This window comes from Nylanderia fulva, unplaced genomic scaffold (genome assembly GCF_048542155.1).
Source record: "Nylanderia fulva isolate GAGA-0341 unplaced genomic scaffold, ASM4854215v1 Scaffold21, whole genome shotgun sequence".
In the NCBI taxonomy this organism is placed as follows: domain Eukaryota; kingdom Metazoa; phylum Arthropoda; class Insecta; order Hymenoptera; family Formicidae; genus Nylanderia; species Nylanderia fulva.
The window spans coordinates 148354-164403 of NW_028190275.1; the positions used below are offsets into that span (position 1 = coordinate 148354).

Genomic DNA, 16050 nt, shown 5'->3' on the forward strand with positions numbered 1-16050 from the left:
AATAAATATTTAAAATATATGATGAAATAAATATGCCATGCGAAAGCTTTAAACAGAATTATATTGTTTCTAAAATCGATAAGTATAATGTATATTCTGCGATAGATTGTCAAACTTGCTACAACTTTGGGTTTTGCATCCCGATGTGAGCTACATGCTCCAGTATTTTCTTCGAGCAAAAACATGCACCTTGCATAACACTAGGAAGTGAAGGTGGCTCGTACTGTAGTTGCGCAAAAAAATAAGTAAAAGATATTGCACAGCGTCAGGCAGATTTAATTTTTACATTACTATTCCAGATTTTTTTCTGTTGCGAGACCTCGCATTTCGTCAAATTATATTTTTACCTCTCATTTTCGAGAGAAACTTTTTTTCACTTTTTTTCACTTTTGACATGGATAAATTCATTTAAAATTTCAATTGAATAATAATTATTTTAATTCAATAATACTTAATTTTTTCCCATTATGTATAATATTATCATGCATGTATGATGTATGTTTCTTACAATCTTATATATATCTTCTGTTTGACTTTTAATTTTCCACCAACATTTCTAATTTAATTACTTCAAATGAATTCTGATTGCAATCACACGCGTCTATAAAAGAAAGTAATTTTTATATTACTGCGGCATAGCGCAGAGATCTTAAGATCTCGAGACTTATCTCGCGTTTGAAATAAATAAGTAATTTGATATATTTTCAGATAGGAAATATTATATTTGTGTTAACACGCGACTAACTAGAAAAAATTCTCATGTTCTTTTTTATATGTTGGGCGTAGATAGCTGTTGTCGCGTGTTTGGGACCTCTCATTAATAAAGCTCGAGCCTTCCTGCGCGGCTGCTATTCAACGATAGTGGATTCGCAAGTAACCCGTCGCCCACGCGAGCACATAAAAGAATACGCGATGGTTGTTAATTGCACGTGGCAGGTTCGCGTGTGCTCGCTCCGGGAAAATACGGCTCATTGTGCGCGCGATTCGTACAACATCTCGTCGGCGAAAAAAAAGGATACCGTGTTTCATAATATATCGCATGTTGATACAAAGGAATGCTTAATTTTCGGTACGAGCGGAAACTGCATTGCGTCACTCGTCTCCTTATTCAAAACAGGGAAATGCCATTATTGCATCAAACGTTTCCTCACGATACCACCCCATCCTTTGGCCTTAATCTTTAACCTTTTCATTATCAAAGGGAATGAAGAAAACTAGACAATAGGTAGGTCAATACGAATCGACAAACACAGATATATATATAGCAAAGTAGTTTCGATCCTTCTTCTTAAATATTAACTGATTGATTGAATACAAAATTGCCGATATAATCCCAAGATATTAGTTTATGAGATACCAAGCACGGATTTTCCGCGCTGTCAGATATCTAGGCGGTATATATGAATATTTGAGAATAAGTGAGCGTGTCTAAACGCATTTTGTAGTATACCTATCTAATGTATAAAATAATATCGTAAATAATAAATAATTTTATATTGTAAATATTGCGATATCACTTGTTCTCGAAATGCATTCTTCAAAAATGCATTATTGCGCAAAATGCAAAATTTGATACAATTGTTTCCGTGTGACGAGACAAGCTTTGAAGAGCTACTAGATCTCAGATATTGATCTTTATTTGATATTGATTCCTCCGATTTGTTATCGCTGCACAAAGGAATGATCGCTTACTACTGACAGCTTCGAGCGCGATGGGTATCGGCGCCTAAGCAAGCAAAGATTACTAAGAGCTCGTTGGTTCCGCTCGGGCGAACAACTGAGCACGAACATGGGCGGTAACCGTGGCGCACTCGTAATTTTCGCAATGTAGCATTCGTAACAATGAGCAACGCGCACGCTGCTTTGCCTGCCTGTGCCTGGCTTGTCCACCCACTCGACGTTAACCCCGGCCTTGCCTTCGTTTAACTCTCTCGGCTAATGCAGTAATATGCTAATAACGTCTCGGGTCAAATGAAATCGTGTGGGAAACGCGACGCAACGTTGAGTCTCGAGATTTCTGAGTAACTTAATATATGTATATAACGAACTGTCTTCGTTATGCGCGATTGCGCAAGACCAACATTTTTTCGATTATTCGTTGATGAATTGATCGAGTAATTGGTCATTTGGAACGAAATCTTATGTAGGCTAGACTTCAAATTCTTAGATTTGTTAAGAACACACTGAAAAAAGCTATACTGATTTCAAATAAATGTATTTCAATAGTGCCATTAACACAATGTATTTGAATCAAATAAATATTTATCTGTTTTGAGAAAAGATTTCTTATATCAAAAAAGTATTTTTTCACAGCAAATCAGTATATTATTAGTCTCAAACAAATGGTGTTAATATGGCACTATTGAAATAGATATTTATTTGAAATCAACAGTTTTTTTTAGTGCAATAATATGATTACTCAAAATAATAAAGAGAAAAAAGATTATTTAAACTCGAGAGAATTAAGAATTCCTTGAGTTAGAAAAAAGAGCAAATATATATTTTAAGTTTCTATTTTTTGATCGATTTAATAAAAAGCAACTTAGCTTATTTATCTGTTATTTCTGCATTATCGTTTTTTTTTAATCAAATAGGTTTTTAATCTACCCCTGATTGAATTATTAACTATTATCCTATATTATCGATATAATTGAATTAAATTTCGAGAGAATATGATTTTGTAGATTTTTATCGAGATGGCGATAGAATATTTAACAATGTTAATTAAACAATGTTTTAGTTTCTATATGAGTTCGTATATATCTGTAAGCTCAACTCCGATTACTATCGATCTTCGATAGTCTGGCCAAACCTCATTAATATTTCATGGAGAGGTCAGGATTTTATTAACTTTCGCATATTTTATTTCAGGTGAGTGCAATGACCAACTACTATCGAGATGCCACCTCTCTATATGTAAGTGAAATCACAAAAGAGTTCATCATCCAAAAAAGGGTATTCGTAAGAAATATAACATAAATAATTATATAATCTTATATTTTGCTCTCATTTTCTGTCTTTTAATTTTGCTTTTGAAGAACCATATTTTTAAAAGTATATTTAGTTATTTAATTATATGCTCCTATATATATTATTTAATAATAATTTTAAAGATACAAGTAGAATTTAATCTTTTAAATCTTTTTTATTACCACAGTGTAATTTATTTATGCTCTTTTTCGGATATTTTAAAAAATTTTTAATTTATTATATGCAGATCGTTATTGTCAGATATTTTTAAATCTCCCTATAAATGAGCATTTAATAACGCATTATCAAGGGCGCATTTATAGTTTTTATTCTATTTGAAGTATTGCTGCTAGATTTTATATTTTATTGTAAATTTTAGCAAATTTATATCTTTCATAATCGTCTATTTACAATCGCGTATTGATTATTCTCTCCTATCGAAAATATAGTAATCATACTAAAAATGAAAATAATGCCTCTTTAGTTGTTTAAATTTAATTGAGGCCACATTATAGACGCAAGTACAACAATATTAATATAAATTGTCGTAATATTATGAAAAGGAAATTAACAGCTATAATGTTTTTCTTCGAGCGATTTATAAAAATCGCGGAAATTCATAAAAGGTATGTAATTATTTAATGTTCATTATTTCGTATGAATTACAATTCTACGAACCGCTGCATATTAAACGTCGTAATAAATGATGCATCGCTTAAAACAAGCGTGTAATTAATTTAAATCTTGCATAATTATTATTATTACAATTTTAACTAAAGTGTGCAAATTATTTTTCTTGCGCAAAGAAATTAAATGTTTTAAGAGCATAAACTACTTGCAGCTTAAAATTGATTTATATAAATCAGATTATATATAGATTGTGCGAATATTAAGATGCGCACTTTTAATTTTTTCCAGAAAAATATTCGAATTTTAACTTGTCGATTTTCTCATTTTCTCTTTTCATATACACATTTCATACACACGCATATTTTTTACCATATCTGAGTGTCTGGGAAAAATTTATAGGTATTTATATATGTTATATGGATTCTATGAAAGATATGTTTTTATGTCAGTAGAAAGCACAAAGGTTTTGTGTGTTCAATTTTCCGAGTTATGTCTATTTGGAGACTTAAAAGCTTTAATAGTCATCGCATTGCATTTTTATCTTCTTCTCCACCTCTTCTAATACTATTTTAACAGAAACTTGCTTCGCGCGCATGGGAACGAGAGTGAGTTAGAGTTTCGAGGGTTGCACATCGTGTTCCGCGGAAAGTCACTGAACGTATCGTCGAGATAAGTCACGCGAGAGAGATAGAAAGAGAAGCGTGGAATGAGTTTATATTAATATTGTAGGAAAGGCGGAGAAAGACTCGATGCGCAGTTAAGAGAACGCTTTTAATTATTTGCCTCCTACGAAGCGAAGTAATCGATACCGATCGAAATTGCAATGACCTACCCAACTGCGTCCTCGATGAGAAGCAGTTATATTGTCCGTCAACGAGAAGATTAAAAATTCATTTCGTAAATCAAGTTTGATCCGAAACTTTTGATTTTTTTAATGCAAGTTTTATTAAGTAACAATTTCATCGTCGATATCATAGCGTGAAAAAATAGGAGTGCAATTAATCATGGATAATACACTGAAAAAAATGACTAAATTAATAAATATTTATTTGAACACTCCTAAATCAATGATTTATTTGACATAAATAAATATTTTATTTGTTTTAAAAGAGATTTTCTTATACCAAATAAATATTTTTCATATCAAATCAATATTATTAATTTCAAATAAATAATTCATTTGGCAGCATTGAAATAAATACTTATTCGAATTTAATAAATTTGTTTTCAGTGTACGAATGTTCGATTATATTGTTGTTAAATTATATTAATAGTGATGAAAAATTTTTTACAATTCCAAATGCGTGATGCACACGCTTAATAATAACGTTGCGTACAGACGGATTTAACGGGCCTGTTACGAAACTTTGCTTCGCAGGCTCTATAAAATTTCCGAGGCCGAAACGCGTGGAATCGAGCCACGTGGAAATCGAGCTAACGGTGACCCTGTCGACGTGTAACGAGCTGACTCGGTAACGAGCCGAAAATCATTTACTCGAATTGCTCGTGAAACGACTTTTTAACGCACTTTGCCGGACGTATGCAAATCGTTCGTTGTTTGTCGAATCGGCGTCACATACAATTTACTCATAAAATAATTAATACTAACAAATTTCTTCCGTTAATTATTTCAGTTGTCAAACTTTCTATCTTACTCTTGAATTTATTATTAAAGTAAATTAAGGGAGAATATTAAAAAGCAAAATATTCTATTATTATTATTAATATTTTTTTAGATTAATCAACATAACATTTTCAATTGTTTATGAGTAACAATTACACCTAAATGTAACGTCATATAAATTTGTAGACGATACATGCAATCCAACACAAATCGACGCATGAGCGAGAGAATTAGCTGATATTGTTCTTTTGCCTTTCCCTTTACGCGTTCGCGATAAAAGTTTGCAACGCGAAAACACGCGTAGCTTATATTCCAAGGTTATGCGTCACATTTCGCAAGCTGTCTTAAATTCTCACGCGCCTTTTTAAGGCGATCGACCTTACGTCGGTTGTGTCTCCTTTCGCCTTCCGTGCGAATATATTTTCTCGCGGTGAACCATTTGTTCTCGAATCGAACGACGGTGAATTTATGAAGCCAGTTCGTATGCTTCTCTTTCCTTTTGCCAGCAAATCACGCGATTTATGCGACCCGGATGTGCATTTGCAATCGTACATATAACGCTTCATCGGAATGTGGAACGCATAATGATACGGAACGTCCCTGACCGATTGCATTTTATTGAAACATTTCATAAATTCGATAAATTTAGAATTGATTTTTTAAGCAAAATCATAGCGTAATTATGCGATAAGTAAAGATAAAATATTAAGAGTGTAAAAACAATATTATTTTATTCTTAATTATTAAGAACAGATTTAACAGAATTGAATAATATTTTAGATTTACTCGAAGTAGTAACTTTTGATTGATTTTTATCGAAACAATATTTTTAAATAGTAATATATATTTTATGTTTCTTATCGACTTAATTCGACTTATTTAAAGAGTGTTACTGCTCAGTAAAGCTTATTTTTCATTTTATTATTTCCTTCAGTTTTCTCGTATATCTTATTCTCCGTATCTTCTCTTATGTTTTATTAAATTGCTTGTTTCGTTTTATTTGTGAACGCGATTGAATTTTCAAAACAACTTTGCCGAGCACATTCAAATTCGTACTTGAGCGATCTTTCGTGTTAAAATTTTTACGCGACTATATCCATCTTGTATTCTGATTCAAGAGAGTATTACGGTCGCAAGACGAATAAAAATCGCGTTTGCCACTTGATACTCGTACGAACGTAATGATCGGTACGTGAGCATTGTTGCGTATTTCGAATGAAACAGGATCTCGTGATTATTGGTGATCCATTATTCGATCTCACATTTTTCAGATTTACAACAAAAAGGATTAGGAAAAATAAAAATATTATGTGATGTGATTATTTATTTATTCCGTTTTATCAATAATTATAGTATTAATATTGCTAGACATTTGTATCTGGAAAGACAAGTATCAATTTTATTCAATATGATTTTTATTTAATTTTTATTTGACAAAAAATAAATATTAAAATATTAAATAATAAATATTTTAATATTTAAAGAATAAAATATATGAAGAATAAAAATTTTTTTTCTTTATCTTGCTATATATGCCTACAATAAGATAGAGAATATAAAATTTTATATTCACATACATATTTTTTATTTATTTATTATAATGCATGGTATATCTATATATATAGGATAAATGTATTTCAAAGTTATGTGTTATCTTCACGCGATATTAGAAATTCTTGCGGAACAGCATCAAGACATACAAATTTGTCGTTTCTAGTCACGCGATTTTGCATTCACCTCGAGACAAAATGACATGCGTGCAGTTTTTTACGTGAGATATGTTTGACGTTTCAAAAAATAACGCTGCGAAACTTTCACCCACGAATTCTTTGACCGTGATAATATATTCTTCGCATCTCGGCAATATATCTTGCAAGATGCGTTGTAATCTGTTGGTTGTAGTATCTGTGGGACACGCATTTCATTGAAACTCGCAATTTTTCATCTGCGATTTATGCTTCGCAAATTAAACACGATCTCAGATCTTTAAGATTTTACCATGTTATATTTATATTTAGATTTTACCACTATATCTTTAATTTATTCTATTTAGTGTTACCTTATTTTTTTATCATTTTTAAAGAAAATTCTAGTTTTTAGTATATTTAGTTCAGGAACACTTTGTGTATATGTGATATCGATATCGGGAAGTACGTAAAAGAAAAAAAAACGTGCAATCACTCGCTCAATCATACGCTTAATATAACCCACGCCTTCTTATTCTCTCTCTCTCTCTCTCTCTCTCTCTCTCTCTCTTAGATGAATTTCATCATATGATATTAAAGCAGTTGTTTTCATATGGAAAAATACAGAATAAAAGCAAATGCAAGAGGATATTAATGCCGAGTGGTCGATTCCACTTAATCGATTTTCATCTTAATTTAACCTTGTTTGTTCCGTTTGCTTCCTGTCCACTCATTTAGCATATGGTAGAGTTGGAAATAAATGTGATACATTTTAATGTGATGTTTTAATTAAATTTATTTGTTTTTTGTTTCTCATGTTACATAAGTACGTAGATAAAAAAAGAAGCTATTAGGAAATGGAAAATCGAGGGGTTAGGCCACTGTAGAAATTTCAAAAAATCGTTTTTTTTTTTTTTTGCTTAAATGATGCTTTAAAATCTTAGAAATAAGAAAAAAAGGTTTTATAACGGAAACAAATTCCTAAGTGTCATTTTTGGAAGTTACATAAAACTTTAAACGCGTTTTTCTCGAAATCACTTTTTTCAAACTGGGCGACCTCATAACTCCCACAAATCTTGACCGATTTACTTCAAATTTAAACTGTAGCTTCTAAGATACATTTGTCAGCGAACTACGTACGGATTTTACGTTTCGTTGTAAACTTTTTTTTTTACAAACAATTTTGTGCAAAATTTTTCGTCAAAAAATGAAACTTTTTCTTCAAACTTGTGTCATTTTTACAAAAACAATTATTTTTTAATTTCCGTACGTAGTTCGCTAGCTAATGATATAAAGAATTTAAAAAAATTTGGTTTTTTGTTCTACAGCAAAAATTGGAGCAGCTAGTAGGTCGCCCGTAAGGCACTGTCCGAAACGAGTGGTCATCGTTGCAGAGCTCTGTCACCGCCATTTTGTAAAAAAAAAAAATGCAAAAAAATTTTTTTTATATATTTCGAAGTATGTAAGATTAAGTACTTAAAAAGGATTTTCTATCACTGTTTTTGTTTTATAGTAAAAAATTATCAAAAATAGGCCTTTTTTGGGCGCTCTACAGTGGCCTAACCCGTTAAGCAGATGCGGTCACGTTTAATAATTAAAGTTAAAACGTTTTTTTATTGAATGTATCACATATGTAGTTTAATTATATCTTCTTGCTTATACTTTTGACATTTTCAATATTTCACTATTTAGCTGCAAACTATATATTTATAAATATTACAGCTAATGCAAGATTTTAAAAAATTATGATTGATGAAATAAGAATTGAATTGTTAAATAAGATTATTTTTCTTGTTAATTTACGACATCATTATTTTGTATTGCTTATATATCGATATATATATATATATATATATATATATATATATATATCGCGAGATTGCATTTCTTATCTTATCTATTATAATTTTTAAAGAAAGTAATTTTCCAACTATCATCGCGGAGATAATATAAAACCTGACACAATTTTAATTAATCTTATCTCTATGATGGAGAATGATCTCTAAAAATATATAGAATTGTAAAGTATCTCGACTTCATTACGAACATCAATTTATTTTCTTCCGCCTCTCTCTCTCTCTCTCTTACTTTCGGCGGATCTTCTTCGTGTTCCTTATACATCTCAATTTGAATGACTCAACGGAAAAGATCTCGGAGGATACATTAATCCGTGTACGTGTCGCTTTTTCAAAGATCAAGGAAGAAATATATAATCCCGGCGCGTACGCGAAGTGGCCCAATAATTATTATTCCGATTCGCATAGCTCCGCTATTTCGGTGTCCCGATGTATATATAGTATATATGTATAAGTACTCGCGGGAAAGTATATAAGAACCGGTATATTAAAGCTCGTTGCGTGACGGAATTATGGATTAGGTGAGCGGCAAATAAGCGGCGTTAAAACGCGGACATATATACGCGTCGCAGCAGATTTTCAGGTCAAGGCGAAACGTGTCTTTTCTCGCGTCTCTTTCTCGAAACGGTGATATACGGTCCGTAATATACTGCGGAATCGAGAATAACAACGTGTTCTCCTCTCGCGATATCGATTCCACGGATAAAGATGACTATGCGAATGCATTTGAATGCGCATGCAATATACGACGCGACGCGAGTAATGACACCTCGATACGGGACGGGAAATATTGAGCAACCTCGATCGCGAAAATAGCTGTATGGGTTATTCGCACATTTTTTACTCCCTTTCGCGAGAAGTCTCTCAAGATCTCAAATATACGCGCAAGCGAATGCAATATTGCGCTATTTTTATTTCCGACAGCGCATACCATTTGCGATATTTCATTCCGCGAGAGAGCTGTATAACGACTTGATGCATGTATATATGTTGTAACTGCTATAAACATGAATTGTAGCAAAGAGGAACATATCCCGAAGATGAAATTCTGCTAAGTCTATTAAATCATACAGGCTATATGCGCCTACTCATTTTCAGGTATGATGATTGTCGTTGGTGGGTTTCCGCGGAAACGAGCGATATGTCTCCCGACTTTATTAGTCCCCGGGTAAGATTAACGATATACGGTTATGGGTTAACGGGGCTGTCCACCGTTCCACTTATTCGCTCGCGGTGCAAAAGCGCATAGGTAAGCCGCGCGTTGCGCAACGAGTGCAATGTGCAATGCAACGCGCACGCATGTGCGGTCACGCGCGCGTGACATCAGGGTGTCCAGCGGTTGGGGAAATCTGAAAAATCGAGCATTGTGAGGAAATTTTGTAAATCTGGAATTGTGTCAGGAAATTTTAACATTTATCTGGATTTTTCACATTCTACATTTGTCTCGATAATTTGAAACTTTTTATTAAATAAATCTAAACTTTTTCTTGACTCTCAGCACGCTAATTTTCTGTGTTGTTAAAAATCGATTTGTTAATTTATATTTTCATCGTCGTGTTATATTTTATTTCAATGTGTTTGATAGAGACAAAACTAAAACATTTGATATAAATAAAAAAGGTGATTATTTAAATAGTTTATAGTGACATGTTTGTTTCGATTATCGTACATTATGCAGATTGTATAATTGATTTAAATTTTTGTTTTTTTAACTTCTGAACTTTTTCATTGTTGACAAAAATATTTCAAGGATTTCGCATGATTTAACATTTAATTGATTTATCATATATATATTTGGAAAAAAATACTAGAAAGTCAGGGAAAAAATGAATTTCTGATCTTGGAAAATCTGAAAAAGTCAAGGAGTTTTTTTCATTTAATCTGCTGGACACCCTGGAAATGCCCCGATACGTATATATACTGCGACCGATAGCCATCGAACTCTCGCTTGGAATTTTTTAGCCAATCTGGTTAATGCGCGGAAACTCGTTACAAAAAAATATCAATATTTACCTTGATATTGTTATAGTGCGAGATTTGAAAGAATTTTCGCGGCTTTCAAAACGCGCGTATATCGATATACTATATTCGCAAACGTGTATATACGTATACACTGAACAATGCATATTCATTTATAATACGTGGAGAATTTTGTGAGTAAAATAGGCAAAACGCACTTTTCTGTCTTCATTTATCGCGACACGAATGCTGAGGTTATATTAAATTATTCGTGTATATTTATGGAAGCACGTGTGCCTTCTATAAATGACAAGTTATAGGGAAAATCTAGAAAGATGTGTGAGAATAAAATAAACTATAAATTATGTATTATAATTATATACATGCCAGTATATTATTAATGTCTATTTCAATGTTCTTCAGGTATGTCAAAACGTTATTTCTTTTTTTTTCTTGCGAAATATGCAAATGCTCTTTCTCACAAAACAATTATAAAACATATATAAAACGTTAAATGTACTGTTACTCCGCTATTAAAATTATTTGTTGTATTTTTATTTAGATGAATCCGCTTGTTACTATATTATTTTCAATACTGTAGATTAATTCATTTATTTTACCTCCATCTGTTTGACAGTTTCCTTTAAAATTAACGAACAATGATAGCGTCAAGTGTTATAGACGTGCGCTTTTAACGAGGATTAGGGATATAACGAGGGTGAGATAACGTAAGACTGGTAACGTTATTAACGGTAACTTTTATAATAATGGAAGACGTAAGATGCGAACATTTCCTTTCCCAGTCTGAATTATGTCTCTTTCTTTCTCTCTCTTTCCTCTGTCTTTTCTCTCCTGACTTAGCTTCCGCGATTATATGCTAAGATCTTTATGAATTGGTTAGTATCGCGTTAATGCTTTCATCTCGACAGTGTAATTTCATTTAACGTTTATAATTGCGCGTCAAAATTCGCGAATTATAAATGAAATGCTGAAAATCACATAAACGTTGAAGCATATTTGTGAAGATTAAATTTCTTTACAATTCTGTGCTCGAACATGTGGTATTATACATATATGTTTTCGACAATTGCAATGATATATTGCAGTCAGAAATTTTTAGATTTTTTCAAAGTATTTGTAGTGACCAATTCTTTAAAATGTGTCATGAATGTGAATAGTTTATTGATTTGCGAGATTGAAACTTTATTTTTATAGTGTATTCAAAATATAGTATCTTTTTATTTCGTTATTTTTTTAATATTTAAATTTAGAAATATTTTTTACATCGGAGAAGATACACAGCTTGTATCGATACAAAAGTAAATATTTTTTGGCATGTGCTGTGTTTATACTTTGAAAACGAAATTAATTGATTGCAATTTCAACTTCGATTCTCCTGCGCTCGAGATTCTTCTTTGATCTGTATCTCTTTTCGATATAAAATGTATCTATATCAATTGATTGCCAGCGCTCGGTGGTAAAAATGGTACTGCTATATCGAGTTCGAGCTCTATTAAAAAATTCCGCATGTGTTTCTTTTTTCCTGTCGATATTTTGCGATGGATATTACTGGCTACTCGAATACTGCCCCGATCGAATCGACGAATGTCCGTAAAAGATTATAGGTACCGAGCTCGAATCGGAGTCACACACGTGTATATTCGATTTCGATATCACGATGACGTTGCTAACTGGCATATCGAATTCATCCGGATGGATACGCGGATGTCGATAATGGAGAATACGTTTCAATTCGCTTTTCCATTACGATTCTAAACTTGAATGTACGATAGTTCGTCTGCTTGCAATCAATCGCCGCGCGAAATTATTCTCAGCATCGCTATTTTGTATCGTTTGTTCTTTTGATTTGCTGAGTTTCTTTTCGAAAGTAATGAAGTTGATCGATCACGTGCATCAATTGCACAATTAAATTTAAATAAAAATATATGTACATATATATGGTATTTTTTTTACAATTGTTTTTGACGGTTTATTGGAAGTTTTTATTAATCGATGATTTTAATTATATATTAATGGAAATATTTTATTCATCACAATGAAAAAAAATATTGTGCCTGATTTTTTAACTAAAACTTATTCAAGTTTTAATTTTATTTTTGCAAAATATCAAGTTTTAGATTGATTGCTTATTAAGTTAGATTTACGACAATAAATAAAAATATCTATAATTTACGCTGACATTTAAAATAAAATATAAGAAGCCACAATAAATATTTATTTAAGCAGAACACGAGCCGTAAGTTCTGTGAAGTTGAATTTTATCGGGATACACATTTCATTCACAAACGTGTCCTATCAGCATTTATTAATCTACATCGAAACACACGCATTTTTATAGGATATTATATCGAATCGTTGCAATACGCTGCTCCGATTTTTATAGTAGCGAGATGAAAATATTCTTATTCTAGGTCAACTCGGCCAAACGTAATTATCATGTTTTACAAACGTAATCTCGAATATTATATATCCGATTTCTGCATCATTTAATTTTTGATAATGCAAAAGTAGGTCTTAAACATTTACATTTACATGAGCTATTTTTGATTAAAATATAAAAAAATGATATGCATTCTGTGGTAATCATGTTGTTTTATTTCATCGCTTATCAGCTTTTGTTAACTGTTGGTTATAATTACATGACCTGTGAACTACTTTATGGTTTTATTCATTGAGGTTACATTATTCTTGCAGCTGCTGCAACTATATTCGACCTAATATCGAAATCACGTATTTTTGTCTTCGAACTTCTTGAGATCGGAAAGTGATGTTCTTTATTTTCACAAAGTAGGTTACGTTTTCGTCTATCCATTATCGTTCCAATTTTGTGCCAATATGGATTCCATTTCGATCACGAATTTTTCAACGACAATCTAGCACTGCTATTTCTGACGCAGATTTTACGAGAAAACTTGTCTTTAGTGTGAATTTTACGAGAGAATCTGCTTTTAGATTCTCTCTAAATTTTACGAGAAGACTTGTGCTTATCGTAAATTCTATCGTAAATTATTCTCGTATAATTTAACTGTATTTGTTTTAATTTTAATTAAGAACATCGTAATTTGCGCGATATAAAATCAAGTATCAGCATCAAGAATTTTTATTTGAAAAATAATTAAGACTCTAACTATTTAATGTTTTTGAAGATCCTTGTGTCTAGAGGATATTTTAAAATTCATATCATTCTCTTGCATAAAATATTTCCGCAATGAAGCCTCTTGTAAAACCCTGGCATGCACAGCAACTTTAAAAAATACTAGCTGAAGGCAAATACGTTGGTTTCGTCGCGACATAGCCGTAACATTATTCAGTCTCACGTCATAGTAATCTCATCATCCCGGTCAAGGAAAACGCTTCATGTGTCCAAGTACTCGGTTTATTAGCGCGATAAAAAGACGGACCAAATTTTCCTTTTATCTTTTCATACATATGCACGCTCGTCATTTGCCAACCTTGACTCCGCAGGATCAGCAGTGCTTAACCGGGATGATGTTGATGCGTGTCCTGACCTCCGAAGTGGGTCGTCGGGTCGACAATCTCGATCATACTTATTTCACGAACGTGTTTCGCGCACGTGTCTGTTACGAAATTATTGTTGTTATTTATTACCTCGCATTCGCGAAATATACGATTTTCGCGAGACGTACGATTTTTTCGCGTCATAAAAAATTAGCAATCTCTCAAAATTGACTGCGCGATATGCTTTGGTGCATACAGGATGTTCCGCACATACGTCGATATTTCCCCTTTTTTTTGTTAATATCATTAGCTTTGACAGCAAGAAACTTTATTATAAAACTCTTATTCTTCGAAAATAAAATTGGTCATTTCTAAAAATCGTTATACTCCGAATTGAATAGAGAGCCTATTGCATGCAAAGAAATGAGAGACACCCTGTACATAGCGGATTGTTTTGTTGAATTTGTGAATAACGACGTTTTATCGAGTTATATAAAAAATTCGTTTATCTATCGGGTCCATAATAGACGCGTTAACGATTTATCTATTTTTGGATATCTACCATCGAAAACATGCCTTTAACGAGGGATACGATATATTCCCATTTTCGTCATATGTAAGCTGTTTCGATAAAGCTGTCAGTATAAATTGATTTCTATCTGTGCCCCTATTTGCGTCTATTAATTATCTTCTTTTATGATGTGTCATTAATCTTTGGAATTGCGAGATATGTTTTTGGAGGGACATCTATATAGAAATTGTTTCACTATGCGTTTAGCCAAAAAAGTAAAATTTATCTTTTCTTATGACAATTGATAATATGACAAAACTTGAATTAAATTTATTTATACATTTTGAAGGTTGTTTTATAAATTAACATACATATCTCTTTAGATGCATTTCACGATAATACTATTATTCAGACAATAAAAAAAATATTCCACGAGAATTAAAGAGACTCAATACTAAACACGATCTTTCACAAATCGTAATGGAATAAAATATGAGAAACATTCTTGCAAAAAATAAGATATAAAAAGAAATATCATGTAGTGTGTGACGCTTATTAATGATATTTTAATAACGCAACAGTATTAAAAATATTTTAAACGATGGTTTCTTTATGATTTTTTTCTCAAACGAAATGCTTTATTATTATTTATTATTATTTACAACGAAAAAATATAACATATATTTTCTTCCACGAGAATTAAAGAGATTCAATATGAAACCTGATCTTTCACAATTTATAATGAAATAAAATATGAGAAACACCTTTGCAAAAAATAAGTTATAAAAAGAAGTACCATGTGGTGCGTGACACTTATTAAAAAGATTTTAATAACGCAAAAGTATGAAAAATATAAAACCATGATGTTTTCTCGAACAAATGCTTCATGATAACTCTTGTCGAAATTGCCGCGATGTTTCGCTGAACAATTAATGAAGCCGACCATATTCGTACGGTTCGCACTTAGCGTAATTACATCGCGCTACACCGTCATTACTCGGTTTTCGTCAGTTTCACAGTTCGAGACTGACCTCGAGAGCGTCGACTTTCGAGAGGATAAATGCGCGATACATTCGTCATTGTGGGCGGCGATACCACACCGTCTACGTCATAAACTTCTCCGTGTGTATCGTGGAGATGCAAGATGCGCGCGGCCGGAACCACTTCGCGGAACCACATTTAGCACCTTTCTATGTAATGGGTCTGTTCTTAGCGGTTCTTAAGTGCAGTGGTTAATCTCACGGTGCGCTCTCGCTATTCTCTGCGGCTATATATCGACGCCGACTTCTAATCCGTCCTTGTTATCGCGCTGCAATTTACAAAAAGCTTAATTGC

The 16050-nt window shown here is 32.3% G+C and overlaps 1 protein-coding gene across 4 annotated transcripts in view; it reads left to right on the forward strand.

Moving 5' to 3' along the window:
- trc (Serine/threonine-protein kinase tricornered) overlaps window positions 1-16050 on the forward strand; it is a 152494-nt gene that overhangs the window by 46698 nt on the left and 89746 nt on the right. The gene's annotated exons all lie outside the window — the stretch shown is intronic.